Source organism: Lucilia cuprina, chromosome 4 (genome assembly GCF_022045245.1).
Source record: "Lucilia cuprina isolate Lc7/37 chromosome 4, ASM2204524v1, whole genome shotgun sequence".
NCBI classification, from domain to species: Eukaryota; Metazoa; Arthropoda; class Insecta; order Diptera; family Calliphoridae; genus Lucilia; species Lucilia cuprina.
In genome coordinates, this window is record NC_060952.1 from 74,868,692 (window position 1) to 74,889,249 (window position 20,558).

Here is a 20,558-nt window from a genome sequence, read left to right on the forward strand (position 1 = left end):
GTCGTGCATGTTTTTCAACACGGGTTGGATACATCTTTTGAAGATTCAACACCTCCTGCGCAAAAATAGATAGACAGATATTTCCACAACATATAGGCTTCAGTGCCGCAAATCTTCTATAAATGTATAGAACAATGTCTAAAAATTCTCTAAGTGTACTTTCTCAACACCTGTATGATGATCATCTCTATAAATCCTTGTTGAACACCTGAACTATAAACAAATTTTAACAGACATTCCAGCAACTAATTCAGCGAAGCTTAACAATTCCTTTAAATGGTAATTAAAAAAACAGACGAAAATTTTGAAAAAAACAACCCTGAAACTCATCCCTATTCTAGTTATTCCAAAAAAGACGTTACATAAAATGACCTGTAGTACAAAAAAAAAATGAATCACTGTAGACCCTGCATTTAGGCGAGTCATGTCAACTCTACAGGTATGAAGACTGGCTGTTAATAGTTCAAGTGTGAATATCATTTCAATATTTAAATTGTTGCTTCGTTTTTTTGTGGTGGTTGAAGACATCGCAAACCTTGTAGGGGAATGATAAATTAGCCTTTTAAGGGTAGTTAACATTACAATGAACATTTATTTTTTATAATGATGATAAAAAATTTGTTATACATGGCGACCGTCACTAATATAACAACTTACAAAAATCTAGTTACGATCGTAATGCATAATACACACAATCGTAAAGCATTAAAGTAAAATGGAATTACTTCTTCGTTTTCTTACGATTCCGTTTTTTTTGTCGCAATAAATTTTCGATCGTTGCGTAACTGAATGCGGAAACATAATCGAAATGCAGAATAGGAAATACTATTCCAAAATTGGCTAGACTACATGTTGAAGTATGATATCATGACCAAGGCAGTTATACTGAATTGGGCCTGACATTTCGAATGTATGCATTTGATATAGAATTCAAGATCTTAGTGATAGCATAATGTTAGATCAGCAAGAGTAGAATAAAACGATCATCACAAGCAATTTTGAAAAAAGTACTGCTTGATCTTCATTATCATAATAAACAGTAATAATTGACACAATAGAACTTAGTAATGATCGATGTAGACCTAGAAGATACATAGAAGGATAGAAAGAAGCCCATATTTATCAGTGTTGTTAACTTTTAGTGAAAACAAATTATATAAAACTAGGACTTTTTTTGTCAGATATATTATGATATTTAGAAGCTTACGGTTGGCATAATAGATTTGTCAGTTTTGCTGAAAATAGCTTGACGCCTCCGGTTGCAATCGGTGAGGAAAGCATGTAGAACCTGCTTCACACTAGGAAACTTTTGTTAATAAACTTTTGATTTTGTGTGTGAGAAAAAGAGATGGTTGATATTTCTTTCTCTTTCTCTCATACACAAAAATCAAAAGTTTCCCAAAAAAGTTTCCTAGTGTGTACCAGGTCTAGTGAAATGTCATAGGATTTTCGCTGAGTTTGTCTATTTCATTATTATATTTCAATGATGGTAGTGGGTGATTTTTCATAGTTCAGCGTTTTATATTATTCTGAAGTCCCATATTTGCACTTTGCAGGTCTTACGGATCTTCTGTATGCGTACCCACAAGAATTGAAGCTATCATATTCACTTTTGGGAAGTCTTTTCTTTCTGCTTTTTTTGAGATTTTCGTTCCATTACCTCAAGCGGCCTTATCGCTTTTCCTAACTCGATTTTGCATGCGTCTGGTTAGCTTCATTTAGCTCCCTTCCCTTTCTACGTTCGCTCTTTTATTGTCTACTCTTCTCGAGTGTTATTATGTTATCCTTCTAATGCAGAGCTTACCAATAGTAAATCATTATGTTATGTCTCTTTTAAAGTTCAAAAAGGTCTTCGAATCACTGCCCCAACTAGCTTTTTATCTTTCAGTTTTGATATCTACATACCAAGGACCAATCACTCATATTTACCGACCTCTATTAACTAATCTCTTGTCTATGACCTTGTCAATTTAATGAGTGTGGACTAGTATTTGGAATAGTCATTAGTTTAGTTAATGGACTAGTTTATTGACTAGTCTAATGATTAGGCTTTTAAATAATTTATGGATCTGTGAACTGGTCCATGAACCAGCCTATGGATTAATTTGTATATAAATAGTCTATTAACTAATGTACAAGGCTATTAGCTAATCGACTAAATCATTGATCTTTCTATGCTATAATTTATTGACTAGCTCGCTGACTAATGAAGTGATTATTACTCTATGGTCTAGTCTAAAGACTACTGCATAGATTAGTCTGTATATATTCGAATATATGGACTAGCCTATGAACTATTAGCTATTTTTTGGACTAGTCTATTACTTTATGGACTATTCTGTAGATTAGTGCATAGATTAGTCTATATATATTCGAATCTATGGACTAGCCTATGAACTATTAGCTACTTTTACTAGTCATATAACATATCTTCAAAGCCCCATGCAACAACCCTGATAAAAACTCTGCTATTTCACTAACATTTTTTCATTCTAAATCAAATGAATTTAAATTAAAAACTACTTAATAAGTATTTCGAATGCATGCACTCGATCTACATATATGGCCTCCTAGTTTGTCATCAGTAACAGTTTGAAATCATAAATTTTATCCTCTTAAGAGTGTGGAATGAATGAATGAAGTGACTCCACTCCCTTGTTACTTAAAATTCATCACAACTACAAAAACATTTTAAAATTATTGTAATTTTATTTCTTTTTTTTTTGCTTATTTTGCCTTTGTTGAGTACATAGAACAATGATAAGGGTCTGTGAACTCCCTATCATGAAAAGGAGCCTACAAAGGCAACCAACAAATTCAACCACTTGGAAATTCCAGGCACTTACAGTGCAACCACATAAACTAACATACACTCACGAAGTCGTTATTCACACACACACATGGAAATCAGAACAATTGAAAATTTTGAGAAAGCACAACAAGAAGTGGGAAAAAAGTGATCATGATTCAAGTTGTGGCAAAAACAAAAAAATTGCATTGAGGAGATTCAGTTTTTTTTCGTGGCGTATTGCTGATGAAGAGAAAGCAACAAAAGGAAATGTTTGAATAAGTAGGTATTGTTGTTGCACTTGTAGTTGTTTGTTGTAAGTGAAGTAAAATAAAGTGTATAAAGGCGTTCGAGTCAAGAATACGACAAAGTGGATAATAATCAAGAGTGATCAACCGCCAGGCTATGGACAAGCACGTCCCAATCACACACCACACTAATCGACAAACACACATGCAAAAATTTGTATGCATTGATTGGCAACCAGCCAGCCAACTAACCAGTCGGACGGACACTCAAACAGACATCCAGGCTGGCAATAACAATTGTAAAAACCAAAGAAAAGAAAATAACAAAAGTACCGTCAACTTTGCTTGACGGTTACTATCATGTATTACTAGATGACTGAATTAATGACTGTTTGATTATTTGGCTGTTTGGATGGTTGCTTTGCTGGCTGCTGACTGGATGTTTGGCCTGACAGGAAGCAAATAACACACACACGCCCGTATAAGAGCTAATTGATATTGCAATTCCTCCAGTTTGCATTATTTTTCTCCTTTAGTTTTATTTTATACATATTTCTCCTTTCTTTACACGATCCCATTGTCCATAAGAGTCCGTACAATAATAACAAGAGTAGCAATGTGGAAATCTTCCCTCTATGGCTGTGCCAACAGACCATAAACAAAAAATATTGAGATTCTTTAAAAAATAATAATAATAAAAGAAATGCAGTCACTAAGGAATCCTCATTGTTGGACTTATATTTTTTACAATTTTCTACAAAGATGTTTCATTTTGAGAGGGTTAATTGCAAAGTATTACAAATTGGCATAGTTCAGTCTAGTCTATAGTCTGGTCTACGGGTTAGTTTATAGTTTAGTATATAGTTTAGACTATAGTATGGTCTAGTCTACAGTCTAGTTTAGTCAATAGTCAGTATATAGTCTATTTATAGTCTAGTCTATAGTATTGTCTATAGTCCAGTCTGTCTAGTGTATAGTCTAATTTATAATTGAGTCTATAGTGTAGTTTTAGTTTGGTTTAGTCTAGTTTATAGTCTAGTCTAGTCTACAGTCTATAGTTAGTCTATAAAATAGTCTACAGTCTAGTATATAGTCTAGTCTATAGTCTAGTCCAAAGTCTAGTCTATTGTCTATAGTCAAGTTTATAGTCTAGTCCATAGTCTAGTCCATAGTCTCGTCTATAGTCCAGTCTAGTCCATATTTTAGTCTATAGTCTAGTCTATAGTCCAGTCCGTAGTCTAGTCTAGTCTATAATCGAGTCTATAGTGTCTAGTCTATAGTCTAGTCTATAGACTAGTCTATAGTCTAGTCTATAGTCTAGTCTATAGTCTAGTCTATAGTCTAGTCTATAGTCTAGTCTATAGTCTAGTCTATAGCCTAGTCTATAGTCTAGTCTATAGTCTAGTCCAAAGTCTAGTCTATAGTCTTGTCTACAGTCCAGTCTATAGTCTAGTTTATAATCGAGTCTATAGTCTAGTCCATAGTATAGACTATAGTCTAGTCTATAGTCTAGTTTATAATCTAGTTTAAAGTCTAATCTATAGTCTAGTCTATAGTCTAATTTATAGTTTAGTCTATTGTCTAGTCTATAGTCTAGTCTATAGTCTAGTCTATAGTCTAGTCTATAGTATAGTCTAGTCTATAGTATAGTCTAGTCTATAGTATAGTCTAGTCTATAGTCTAGTCTATAGTCTAGTCTATAGTCTAGTCTATAGTCTAGTCTATAGTCTAGTCTATAGTCTAGTCTATAGTCTAGTCTATTGTCTAGTATATAGTCTAGTCTATAGTCTAGTTTATAGTTTAGTCTATAGTCTAGTCTATAGTTTAGTCTATAGTCTAGTCTATAGTCTTGTCTATAGTCTTGTATATAGTTTAGTCTATAGTCTAGACTATACTCTAGTCTAGTCAATAGTCTAGTATATAGTTTAGTCTATAGTCTAGACTATACTCTAGTCTAGTCTATAGTGTAATCAATAGTCTAGTCTATAATATAGTCTATAGTCTAGTCTATAGTCTACTCTATAGTCTAGTCTGAAGTCTAGTCTATAGTCTAGTCTATAGTATCGTTTAGACTGTATTCTAGTCTAAAGCCTAGTTTATAGTCTAGTCTATAGTCTTGTCTATAGTCTCGTCTATAGTCTTGTCTATAGACTAGTCTATAGTCTTGTCTATAGTCTAGTCTATAGTCTAGTTTATAGTTAAGACCATAGTGTAGTCTATAGTTTAGCCTGTAGTCTAGTCTTTTCTATAGTCTTGTCTATAGTCTAGTCTATAGTGTAGTCTGTATTCCAGTCTATAGTTTAGTCTATAGTTTAGGCTATATTCTAGTCTATATTCGAGTCTATAATATAACCTATTGTCTAGTCTGCAATATAGTCTATAGTCTAGTCTGTGGCCAGTCTATAGTTTGATCGATATTTAGTCTAAAGTCATTTAAAGAGTCAAGTGTTTTGTATTTAAATAAAATATTATCAGTGATTTGACCAATGTGTTTTTAAGTTGTTGACACTTAAACAATGTAGTCGCAGAGGATACTTTTAAATCGTTCTATATCACTTAACAATTTATCCACGTAAAAAGTTTCACAATTTTATAAACAACAACAGAAAGATCCCTCTATTTTAAATTGAAAACAACAACAACAAGAAAACATGATCCTCTCACAATCACTGAGGCTTATCAGCTAGCCAAACGAACAAATACTACAGCAATAAAATAAGTCAAACAATCTGTGGTTGTACAAACTCCAGAAATGTTTATTTGTGTTACAATTAACACACATTTCCAAATCCCCCCAAAACGACACGTTTTTTGAATATTTAATTTAAGAAAAAAAATCATAAAAGAATAAGAAAAAGTAAAACAAATATTTAATAACAAAAAACAGTGTTCTTACTTGAAGAATTTAAATTTAAAAGCTCCTTTGGGCTCCTGCAGAATAGAATTTAAATTTTTATTAAAAAAATCGTGTATATTTCCTCTCTTTCTTGCTCTCTATTACTTACCCCAAAATACACCCGGTTTGAGTACTATTCTTGGTTGTTATCTTTTAAATTTATTTAATTCCTAGCATGTTGTTGTCTACTGGAATGGAATACTAGAGCTGACAGAATAAGGAGAACGAACATACAAACAAACAAAATAGAGATCAGACATAAAGAAAGAAAACACGCGCGTGGACGCAATCTGGGCACGTCAATGAATGTTTTGATTCAGTTCGTTGAACTTTTTGTATGTGGCTGGACTATTAAATTTATAATAATTATGATGATCATAATGACCATCTTTATGGCGATGACGATGTCTTGATAATTTATCTACAACTACTAACTAAATACACATTCATATATGGAAGAAGACACTGTACTGGTGCTGTTACTCCACATTTGTTTTTGTTTTTGTTTGACAAATTTCATTTTTGGATTTTGTCTAGCAAGATAATTTCTAATTCAGATGTTGCAAATTTATAACAATTTTGCAGCTGAGATTTTAATAATTATTTTTATTGCTAATTTTCAACATGTTAGGAGTTGTTTGTTTTATAGTTCCTGTACTAATGAGAATTTATTTATGTTTATAATTATAATAGTCTAGTCTATAGTCTAGTTTGTAGTCTAGTCTATAGTCTCGTCTAAAGTCTAGTCTATAGTCTAGCCTATAGTCTAGTCTATAGTCTAGTCTATAGTCTAGTCTATAGTCTAATCTATAGTCTAGTCTATAGTCTAATCTATAGTCTAGTCTATAGTCTAGTCTATAGTCTAGTCTATAGTCTAGTCTATAGTCTAGTCTAAAGTCTAGTCTATAGTCTAGTCTATAGTCTAGTCTATAGTCTAGTCTATAGTCTAGTCTATAGTCTAGTCTATAGTCTAGTCTATAGTCTTGTCTATAGTCTAGTCTATAGTCTAGTCTATAGTCTAGTCTATAGTCTAGTCTATAGTCTAGTCTATAGTCTAGTCTATAGTCTAGTCTATAGTCTAGTCTATAGTCTAGTCTATAGTCTTGTCTATAGTCTAGTCTATAGTCTAGTCTATAGTCTAGTCTATAGTCTAGTCTATAGTCTAGTCTATAGTCTAGTCTATAGTCTAGTCTATAGTCTAGTCTATAGTCTAGTCTATAGTCTAGTCTATAGTCTAGTCTATAGTCTAGTCTATAGTCTAGTCTATAGTCTAGTCTATAGTCTAGTCTATAGTCTAGTCTATAGTCTAGTCTATAGTCTAGTCTATAGTCTAGTCTATAGTCTAGTCTATAGTCTAGTCTATAGTCTAGTCTATAGTCTAGTTTATAGTCTAGTCTATAGTCTAGTCTATAGTCTAGTCTATAGTCTAGTCTATAGTCTAGTCTATAGTCTAGTCTATGGTCTAGTCTATAGTCAAATCTATGTAGTCTATATTTGATGGTTCAATCTTTTTAATATATAGTTAAATTTCGGTACTTATAAAACTTGATTCATCATCATAGCTATGCTTTGGATATTGTTTAACCTGTATTTTCTGCCGCCAAAAAATATATTTTGTTTACTTCTCAAAAAAAAAAAATCATTCTTCATCCACCTGTATATATAAGTGTTGTCACAAAAAACTGTAATTTATTACAACTTTGAGCCAAAAGTCGTGGGAAAATATTTCAAATTTTCTTAAAGAAAATTTCACCTGAGAATTTTCCTGCAAATAAGATAAATTTTTTTGAAAAATTTCCTCAAAAACTCATTTAAATAACACCCTAAATTTACATGCAATACAAACAAGTGAATAAAATTAACAATTATAATTATTTAAATTAAATAAATATTAAGAAAATTCGTTAGAAAAATAACTGCAATCAGCCAAGCAAGGAAATTTCTTGGTCTAAACACATTACAATAAAATGTTAAAGATCCTGGTCTTCCCTTAAACGTCTTAAAGATGAGGAAGAACATATAAAAAACACCCTTTTGGAAATTACAATTCTTCTTTAAATGCCGCTAAAGCAAAATTTTTTAAGGGAGTAAAGAAAATGTTGTATAAATGGGCTGGTTTGACTTAATAATTTGTTGTTATGTTTTATGGTGGTGGTTGTTTATAAATTTATTTATTTTTTTTTTTTTTTGTTATTTTTGTGTTTTAATATTTAATTGTTATTTACGTGTATGCAGGACATTGTTATGAATCCCACATAAAATTTGCATCTCATTTCCGGACACTTGGGTCTAAAGTTATTTTCAATTGTTTTGAAAAACTAACTTCGTAAATATTAAAAAAAAACTATTTGGATTTTAGAAAGGAAATTGTTGCACTCACTCTCATCATTATGGGGGGAGGTGAGTTTTGTTTTCATATGTATTTGTTGCTATTGTTAAGGCAAAAGTAGTAAGTTGAACAAAGGGACGGAAATGATCAGGAAATAATGCTATTAAAGTCAAAAGCGTAAAATAGTAGAGGGTGCATAATATTTTTGTTTATGAACTTTAATTGTTTAGAATTTAATTTATATATTTCTTTCATATTTTTTTATTATAGCGTTATAAAAGGAGATGTTTTAAATGATTGTTTTATGTTATAGATATGTTGTAAGGTCTGATATAGACCGATCCTCAAAAAAAGTTGGTAGAGAGATTTTGTCTCATACAAAACTTGTTTATGTCGAATTTCATTGCTGTATTCTAATTTCTGAGCCAGTAATGATCATTAAAGATATTTTCTGAATGAGACCTTATGTGGGTGCTAGAGGTAATAAGGACCGATACTCACAAAAGTTAGTAGGGAGATCTTGGCTCATACAAATCTTGTTTATGCCAAATTTTATCGCTGTACTCGCATTTGCGAGTCAGAAATGAACATTAAAGACATTTTTTGAGGGGGACCTAATTCGGGGGTAGAGGTTATTATGAACCGATCACCATAAAAAGATTCTGGCTCTCACAAAACTTGTTTATGTCGGATTTCATTGCTGTACTCGCATTGCTGAGCCAGTAATGGACCGATCCTCACAAAAGATGCTGGAAAGATTCTGGCTTATACAAAACTTGTTTATATTGAATTCGATTCTGGCTTATACAAAACTTGTTTATATTGAATTCGATCGCTGTGCTGCATTTGTGAGTCAGTAATGAGCATTAAAGACCTTTTCTAAAGGGGACCTTTTTGGGGGGTAGAGTTAATTATGGACCCATTCTCACTGATTACTGAGCCAGTAATGAACGTTAAAGATAGAGTCAATTATGAACCGATCCTCACAAAAGTTATTAGATCTTGATCATACAAAACATGTTTAAGACGAATTTCATTGCTGTACTATCACTTCTTAACTAATATTGAGTGTTAAAGTAATTTTCTGAAAGCAGCCTTATATGGGGGTAGGATCAATCATGGACCGATCTTGTTTATATTGAATTTGATCGCTGTACTCGCATTTCTGAGCCTGTAATAAGTGGTAAAGAAATTTTCTGAAAGGGACCTTTTATGGGAGAATCAGATCAATTATTGATCGATGCTCATAAAATTTGGTTAAGAGATTTCAGTTTTCATAAGACTTGTTTATGGAGAGTTTCATCGTTACGCTGGTATTTTTTAAATCAGTTGTGATTGGTAAAACTGTTTTCCAGGGATCCACTTGCATTGCGGCCATGTGAAAACGTGTATCGATTTTATATATTTTCAATACTAAACTTACTTTATGCGCAATTTTCATTGGCCTCGAACATTACAATATCGAAATGTATTATCCCTCTTTCTCATTTTAATAAAATTTGTAAAATAATAAAACATTTGAAGAGTTTCAATAGTAGTTACTCCTCAGAGCGACATCTATCCGAATAATTTTTTAATTTCCCAAAAAGCCCTGTTATTTTAAGCATTAAAGAGCTGAAAATATAAAAGAAGTAATAAAATACTAAAAAAGTAGAAAAATTACAAAAAACAAACAATTAAAATCCAAAAGTTTAATAAAAACAAGAAACCCCTACAAAAACTATACACGGGTCAATGAACCTATGAACCTTCGCGGGACTTCTTTTCTTGTGTGTGAAAAAACACCTTAAAACGCAACAACAACAATTAAACTAAAACCTAGAAGTTAAACATTTCTAACAAACTACCAGATACATTATTATTGTTGTATGTAGCCTTTTGTATAGTTCTGATTATTATTTTTCTCTTTCTTCATTTTTTTTTTTTTTTGATTTCAGTTTTTTGGGAACCTGTTGATAATTTTGTTTATGACGGTTTATGATCATTTTGTTTTATTTTGTATGTACGGGGTGTTTGCCAACAACAACATGAATAGAAAAAGTATAGAAATTTATAGGATTTTTTCCCATTTACTTTGTAATGCTTATGTTATGTTTGTTGGAATGTGTGACACTTTTTTATAAAAACCAAGTTAAGATTTTAGTGTTTGAGCCAATGGTTTTGTTGTAATTTATGTGTGACTTGCATTTTAGAATAGAGTTTTAATAATGAGTCGTATCATAAATTTGAAGCCTATTTTTTGAATATAAGCAGGTGGTGGATTATTAAAGTTTAACATTTTATAAAAAAGAAAATGATTTGAAATAAATTTCTTTATTATCAATATCCTGGATTTTTACAAATATATTCGATAATTTTTTATTAAAGAAGACAACACTGGATCAAGTCTAGACTCTAGACAAGACTATAGAGTAAACTATATACTAGACTATAGACTGAACTATATTAAACTACATTTTAGACTATGGATAAATTATGAAATAGACTATACTATATACTAGACTATATACTAGACTACCGACTAGACTATAGAATAGAATATAGACTGGACTATAGACTAGACCATAGGCTACCCTATCGACTAGACTATAGACTGGACTATAGACTAGACTATAGATTAGACTATAGACTAGACTATAGACTAGACTATAGACCAGACTATAGACTAGACTATAGACTAGACTATAGATTAGCCTAGACTATAGACTAGACTATAGACTAGACTATAGACTAGACTATAGACTAGACTATAGACTAGACTATAGACTAAACTATAGACTAAACTATAGACTAGACTATAGACTAGACTATAGACTAGACTATAGACTAGACTATAGACTAGACTATAGACTAGACTATAGACTAGACTATAGACTAGACTAGACTATAGACTAGACTGTAGACTAGACTATAGTCTAGACTATAGACTAGACTATAGACTAGACTATAGACTAAACTATAGACTAGACTATAGACTAGACTATAGACTAGACTATAGACTAGACTATAGACTAGACTATAGACTAGACTATAGACTAGACTATAGACTAGACTATAGACTAGACTATAGACTAGACTATAGACTAGACTATAGACTAGACTATAGACTAGACTATAGACTAGACTATAGACTAGACTAGACTATAGACTAGACTTTAGACTAGACTATAGACTAGACTATAGACTAGACTATAGACTGGACTATAGACTAGACTATAGACTAGACTATAGACTAGACTATAGACTAGACTTTAGACTAGACTATAGACTAGACTATAGACTAGACTATAGACTAGACTATAGACTAGACTATAGACTAGAATATAGACTAGACTATAGACTAGACTATAGACTAGACTATAGACTAGACTATAGACTAGACTATAGACTACACTATAGACTAAACTATAGACTAGACTATAGACTAGACTATAGACTAGACTATAGACTAGACTATAGACTAGACTATAGACTAGACTATAGACTAGACTATAGACTAGACTATAGACTAGACTATAGACTAGACTATAGACTAGACTATAGACTAGACTATAGACTAGACTATAGACTAGACTATAGACTAGACTATAGACTAGACTATAGACTAGACTATAGACTAGACTATAGACTAGACTATAGACTAGACTATAGACTAGACTATAGACTAGACTATAGACTAGACTATAGACTAGACTATAGACTAGACTATAGACTAGACTATAGACTTGACTATAGACTAGACTATAGACTAGACTATAGACTAGACTATAGACTAGACTAGACTATAGACTAGACTTTAGACTAGACTATAGACTAGACTATAGACTAGACTATAGACTGGACTATAGACTAGACTATAGACTAGACTATAGACTAGACTATAGACTAGACTTTAGACTAGACTATAGACTAGACTATAGACTAGACTATAGACTAGACTATAGACTAGACTATAGACTAGACTATAGACTAGACTATAGACTAGACTATAGACTAGACTATAGACTAGACTATAGACTAGACTATAGACTAGACTATAGACTAGACTATAGACTAGACTATAGACTAGACTATAGACTAGACTATAGACTAGACTATAGACTAGACTATAGACTAGACTATAGACTAGACTATAGACTAGACTATAGACTAGACTATAGACTAGACTATAGACTAGACTATAGACTAGACTAGACTATAGACTAGACTATAGACTAGACTATAGACTAGACTATAGACTAGACTAGACTATAGACTAGACTATAGACTAGACTATAGACTAGACTATAGACTGGACTATAGACTAGACTATAGACTAGACTATAGACTAGACTAGACTATAGACTAGACTTTGGACTAGACTATAGACTAGACTATAGACTAGACTATAGACTAGACTATAGACACACGTTTAACATATGCCTATAAAAAGGAGAATTTCCCTCGAAATGGAAAATATAAAAACTAGTGCTCCTACGGAAAGGCGTCAAACCGTTAAACGAAGCAAACACGTACAGACCATTATGTATGCTTGATTCGCTTGGAAAACTTCTTGAGTGCCTAATTCTGAATAGGCTCTCTGAAAAAATTTATGAACTTGGTAACTCGTGTAACCAGTATGGCTTCCACAAGGGAAGATGCACTGTTGACGCCACCAATGAAGTATTAAAGACGGCGATGGAGTCCAAAACTTCAAAAGGATTTTGCGTAATAATAACGATAGACGTAAGAAATACTTTTAACACAGCTAAATGGAGAGTCATATTGGAAGCATTAAAATGCAAAGGCGTTCAGGACTATATGTATAAAATAGTCGCGGACTAGTAATATTGTATGAAACTCACGAACGTACCAAATAACAGCGGGAGTCCCACAAGGATCAGTACTAGGACCATTCTTATGGAACGTCATGTACGACGGTCTTCTAAACATGAAATTCCAAAATGGCGGTAGAATAATAGGATATGCAGATGATATTGCACTGGTAGTTTCTCAGCCTACATCTGAACTTTTAGAAATAGTCACAAATGACAGCCTTAATAGGTGTAATTTATGACTAAAAAGATCCGCACTGCAACTAGCTACAGCAAAAACAGAATCTATACTTGTTACATATAGGAGAGTCTTTTCCACACCAAGTATCAGACTGCAGGGCAATGGCATTGCCTTTAAGCGAGATTTATGTTACCTAGAATATAGACTAGGCGATATATTATACTATTGACTAGACTACGTACTTGACTATAGAATAAACTATAGAATACACGTTAGAGCAGACTATAGACTTGACTATATACTAGACTGTAGACAACAATATAGACCAAAGTAAAGACTATAGTATCAATTAGACTATATACTAGAATATAGATGAGACAGTAGACTAGACTTTAGATTAGAAGCTTAAATATAGACGAGACTATATACTATACTTTAGAATATTGACTAGACTATATACTAGATTAGAGACTACACAATTCTACATATAGGTCAATTAGCAATCTAGCTGATATACTTGAGAATAATCTGTCCTACAGTCTGGCTCTGGGATCTAACTAAAAAAATAACAAATCTCTTGTTAACCATTCTAGCTAATTGCGTATTAAATGCATAAGAAAATATGTACTTGTATTAATCAAAACTTCTAAAGTGTCATAATAAATTTTACCACACCATGATCATTAATGGTGGGAAATAGTGGTGGGTGCAGGGAAATTTTTATTGAAACCTCGCAACAAATTAATAATTAAACAAGAAACTGTAAGTAGTGAAAACCATAGAAGAGGGTGTCTTTATAGTTTTACTATGTGTGAGAATTTTTGAATTATGAATCTGCTTGCAGAGAACTAACGGTTGTATGTATTGGCATTAGTGGCACATTTAAGCATTTTAATACCCTGCAGTGTTGATGCTAGGGGAAATATTTGATCAGACTATATAAATCTGATGTCGTGGGGTAATATGCTGCAATCACTTTTTACTAGACTATAGACTAGACTATAGACTAGACTATAGACTAGACTATAGACTGGACTATAGACTAGACTATAGACTAGACTATAGACTAGACTAGACTATAGACTAGACTTTGGACTAGACTATAGACTAGACTATAGACTAGACTATAGACTAGACTATAGACACACGTTTAACATATGCCTATAAAAAGGAGAATTTCCCTCGAAATGGAAAATATAAAAACTAGTGCTCCTACGGAAAGGCGTCAAACCGTTAAACGAAGCAAACACGTACAGACCATTATGTATGCTTGATTCGCTTGGAAAACTTCTTGAGTGCCTAATTCTGAATAGGCTCTCTGAAAAAATTTATGAACTTGGTAACTCGTGTAACCAGTATGGCTTCCACAAGGGAAGATGCACTGTTGACGCCACCAATGAAGTATTAAAGACGGCGATGGAGTCCAAAACTTCAAAAGGATTTTGCGTAATAATAACGATAGACGTAAGAAATACTTTTAACACAGCTAAATGGAGAGTCATATTGGAAGCATTAAAATGCAAAGGCGTTCAGGACTATATGTATAAAATAGTCGCGGACTAGTAATATTGTATGAAACTCACGAACGTACCAAATAACAGCGGGAGTCCCACAAGGATCAGTACTAGGACCATTCTTATGGAACGTCATGTACGACGGTCTTCTAAACATGAAATTCCAAAATGGCGGTAGAATAATAGGATATGCAGATGATATTGCACTGGTAGTTTCTCAGCCTACATCTGAACTTTTAGAAATAGTCACAAATGACAGCCTTAATAGGTGTAATTTATGACTAAAAAGATCCGCACTGCAACTAGCTACAGCAAAAACAGAATCTATACTTGTTACATATAGGAGAGTCTTTTCCACACCAAGTATCAGACTGCAGGGCAATGGCATTGCCTTTAAGCGAGATTTATGTTACCTAGAATATAGACTAGGCGATATATTATACTATTGACTAGACTACGTACTTGACTATAGAATAAACTATAGAATACACGTTAGAGCAGACTATAGACTTGACTATATACTAGACTGTAGACAACAATATAGACCAAAGTAAAGACTATAGTATCAATTAGACTATATACTAGAATATAGATGAGACAGTAGACTAGACTTTAGATTAGAAGCTTAAATATAGACGAGACTATATACTATACTTTAGAATATTGACTAGACTATATACTAGATTAGAGACTACACAATTCTACATATAGGTCAATTAGCAATCTAGCTGATATACTTGAGAATAATCTGTCCTACAGTCTGGCTCTGGGATCTAACTAAAAAAATAACAAATCTCTTGTTAACCATTCTAGCTAATTGCGTATTAAATGCATAAGAAAATATGTACTTGTATTAATCAAAACTTCTAAAGTGTCATAATAAATTTTACCACACCATGATCATTAATGGTGGGAAATAGTGGTGGGTGCAGGGAAATTTTTATTGAAACCTCGCAACAAATTAATAATTAAACAAGAAACTGTAAGTAGTGAAAACCATAGAAGAGGGTGTCTTATAGTTTTACTATGTGTGAGAATTTTTGAATTATGAATCTGCTTGCAGAGAACTAACGGTTGTATGTATTGGCATTAGTGGCACATTTAAGCATTTTAATACCCTGCAGTGTTGATGCTAGGGGAAATATTTGATCAGACTATATAAATCTGATGTCGTGGGGTAATATGCTGCAATCACTTTTTAACTTAATAAAATAATCTGCTGGAGTAATTAGTAGGATACGTGATTTCTGTTACGTTTAAAACTACCGGGTATTTACCCATACAATGATGAAATTAGAGAAACAAATCTGTATTTTTTGTTGTAGTTATCGTTCTTTATGGTTATTTTGTTTTTATTGTTTCTTTTTAATATATACCACTTGTTTTGTGGAGGGTTAATTGATAAGTGTTTGTCAATAGGATTCTTACAAAATTCAGCTTCTAATATGACGATCATTTGGGATCAGCTGATAGGTAAAAATTAACAGTATTATTAAAATCACAATGTGATCACAGTCTATGTGTTTGAATATCGACGTGTTACATGGATATAGCTGGAAGAACAATCCGAAAATTGAATTCTTACACCTTGATCATTCGATACATCAAGGGTCTCAACTGCAACGATTTATGTTAATAATGTCTTCCAAGTCTCTCTCTCATTGTAGACTAAATTGTTTGTGATTTTTCCGATGTAAAGATATCTTTGTTGCAATGCAAAGGTTTAAACACAATGAATCCGGTCGTCCGGTCAACTGACACCCGTCTGACATGTCCATACAAGATAAATAATCATAGCAATTGTAATGCTGGTGATTTAGAAAGCGCAATAATTGGAATTGGACCTAGACCAGTTTTGAGAAGTTCGCCTCCAAAGATTGATAAACGGTAAATTTTATAATCTTGGATAAGGTGCTGTAGTCGATACTACAGATACTCTGCAGAGGAGTGACTACAAGACCAAGAGTAGGATATGATTTGGTGTCAAGTGTATATTAAACGGGTTGAATTTAGGGGGAGCCTAGCTTAAACGCATACCTAGAGTAAGTGTGTCGGAAGTTTTTATGTACGTGGTAGAATTTCTAAAAAGATGCTTCATATGAATATTACGAAAATGCTTGTAAATAGTGAGCACTATAATAGCCATACAAACATTAGATAACTTTTAATTGATTTATCAAAACACCCTCGTATTCCAAGCTTTTTATAGTAATTCAACAACCAAACAAAAAAAGCACAAAACAAATCTACAAAAAGAATGAATGGATTTTTCACATGATATGGTAATGAGTTAACACCGCAAAAATAGCTGTACTCATACTACAGTTGTAATTCTACTATTAACGTGCACACATACTACAACCATTAGCACAACACATTTACAATTTGTACTTGTATCTATGACACAATACTTCCAACACAGTCCAACAATTTCATCGTACGACCGACCAACTTTGGCAAGAAGTACGCATGAGCAGCGGCATAAAAGACAATTTTTGTTCATTTCGTTACGTTTGCAGCAGCGACGACGACGGACGGACGACTTATGGATAAAAATGAATGATTGGACAGTTTGTTTTGGTTTGAATTCTTGTTGTTGTTGCTGCTGGTTGGATTGGATAATGCAATTAGGGTTGACCATGATAATTGAGGTTGAGAAATACTCGTACTAGTTATTGTATGTATGAATTCTCCAGCAGATTTTGTGTTTTTTTTTTTGTTTTTCCATTTGTTTCTTTACTATTCCATAGTTCTTTTTTGTGCTTTTCCATTGTAGAAATAGTTTGTGCTCGTAGAATATTTTCCCATGCTAAAAGGTGACATTTTTTACGATTTAAATTCAAATGCTTTTTAAGGTGTTTTTTTCTGTGTGTTTTCTTACCACGATGAGGGCTTAATGCTTTTAACTTGAACTGTAATTCGGTTAAAATATTTTCTTTGCGGTATTTCAGTTACCAGATTTGTTTAATGTAAAGTTTCAGGTCGTTTAAAGGATTAATTCGTTTGGTAATATACAATCATGTTCTTTACTTTATAGTCTATAGTTTAGTCTATAGTTTTGTCTATAGTCTAGTCTATAGTCTAGTCTATAGTCTAGTCTATAGTCTAGTCTATAGTCTAGTCTATAGTCTAGTCTATAGTCTAGTCTATAGTCTAGTCTATAGTCTAGTCTATAGTCTAGTCTATAGTCTAGTCTATAGTCTACAATATAGTTTAAAGTCTATTATATAGTCTAGTTTATAATCTAGTCAACAATCTGGTTTAAAGTCTAGTCTGTAGTCTAGTCCATAGATTAGTCTATAGTTAAATCTACAGTGTAATCTAAAGAATAAATTCCTTTTCCTTCCTGCTAAGAACTTAACGTCAGCCTCAGCTATGTAGTTTGCAAACGGTTTTCGTGTAAATGCCAACAAAATCATGTTATATGACGGTTGTATACGATGCCATTAAAGTTGTACTCCTTGATGTAGTTTTAGTTTCAAAAAATAAGAACTGAAGAAAACGCCCACAAAACAGAAGAATTACTTTTTTAATCGAAATAATTTTGCTTAAAATCTAATAAGAAAGAATTAAAACTGAAAAAAAACTAACAACAACAAGAACAACTTATTGAAAATGAAACTGAAATTTATGCCCAGGCGGATGTTGACTCTGTTAGATGAGACAGAGATGCACCAGTACCAGTGAAAAACAGGCGGACAGACATACGTACTGGCTGGCGTACAAGATCATTTCTAAATGGCAAATGATTATAAGACGAAGAGTTAAATCGATAATGTATACAAACGGATCTATACATTATGTGATGGTTTTTACAACTATGAAATGTCCAACCTTTGGGAGGGATCTGCGAGCAACTAACATAACTTTGCGGTCTTGATTTTTTTGTTAACTCATGTAGTTAGTCCTATTAACTTAGATATTTTGTTAAATAAATAAATTTTCTTTTTAAATCCCTATTTATAAGCGAGGGTAGAATTAGAACAATGAGTTAAAATGCTAATGAAAAAGTTCAATGTAAGTTTTTTCTGGAATTTTTAGATATATAAGCCTATCTTTTCCCTAAAGACACTTGAGAGTCTATAAGACTCTCAACCGAGGCAATATTGATACTCACATGTGACGCTCAAAATGCCTATCGTAAGGGTAAATCTGTTGAGTGTTTATGGTATGGTCGATACTTTTTCGGAGTTTTTGGATACAGAGGTAGCTTTCAATAATATAAAGATTGAGAGAGGCTAATTGTATTAAGAAAGGGTTACCAGGAGAAAGCTACAGGTGGTGTTTTATATCCTCCATTGTGGCTTCTAACGGTTAACGGTATTTGAATCAAAAGACAGGAAGATCGTAGCGTATGCAGACTGCAAGAGGTGAGATCTTGATATCGGCGAAAGCCACCTATAGCTAACTTGGAGTTGCATCTTGTTATGTTGCATAAGCCTTCTAAACCTGCTCAGTGCTCATTTGTAATTGAACATCTTGTACAATAACAAGTTTTTTTTCAATTTGGGATAATGTCAACGAACGAAAATTCAACTGATAGCTTCTAAATAAAAAGATGTTCATACTTTCCAGGTCGCATTATTAAACGTAATTTAGAAATTGGAGACAGAAGCAATGGAGGTAAGGTAATACGGTTCTATCGGAGAACACAGCGTCCAATTAGAGTAAATGTTATCATCTACGTGTGTGCTCATTAGACACCCCATACAACTATCAGAATCTGACCGCTCCTTGTGATCAATTAGGAAAACGCATCGGTCATCGGTCCATGAACAAGCACCTAAGTTTTTCAGCTATAATATAACAGGCACCTTATATAACTTACGAGATGCTTCAAAAGAAAAACTCTGCACTGCTGGTCACCGGAACATTTGGTACCAGATAGGTACCCTTGTTAGGTTCCCGGATTGGGCGATAAGTCAAATGACAACACTAGTTAGTAGTTCATAACCTAGGATTTCAATAACACAAATATGGAGGAAGATAGCCAAATGCTTTATTCATCGAGGGACCAGCATGTTACATTAGAGCAAAATCTGTTTTATATGGAAATAAATCCAGTATTTTTTAACCGCTGGTCCGATTAGACATGGATGTAGGCTAAGAGAATTTCCATACGATTTAAATTACTTTTATACATAAAAATTTCAATAAATTCAAAGATAAAAAGTTGATTCTTGTTTCAAGACCTAGCTGAGTTCTTTTAGAAAATATAAAAATATTTCAAATCGGACGGAAAACAAAAAACAAAGTGTGCGTCATAATGTAATCTTATCGAGGTATACAGATTTGTAGTATTCATGTTCACTATAGCCATTAAGTCAGCGAATGTGGAAAATTTTGTAAGTATTTCGGAAGCAAAAGTAGATCAAAGAGTGGTAATCGATGTGAGAAGACTTTAGCAAAATATTTACTTGTGGATCTAACTCAAGATCTTCACAAGCCAACTTAGATTAGATAAGTATCAGGTAATTCCTTGCCCCTCAGATAAGCTTTACATCATTACAAGCTTTACATCATTACCAGAACTACAAAATGAAGGAGTGGTGACGCAGATGATTTTCATTTTCAAATATCAATCAGATAATAAAATCAATTAATATTGTAATCAATTTTTTAATATTTCCTAAATTAGCATGGAATAAACCCGGCCCCTAATTCTAAAATCATTTAGGACACCTCAGGTTTTTTGCAATTTCGATTCACAAAGTTATATGGACACAAGCCGGCTGGGTACAAAAGATCACTTTTGATGGCTGTTTGTTTGGATTGCTTAAAAAGCCTG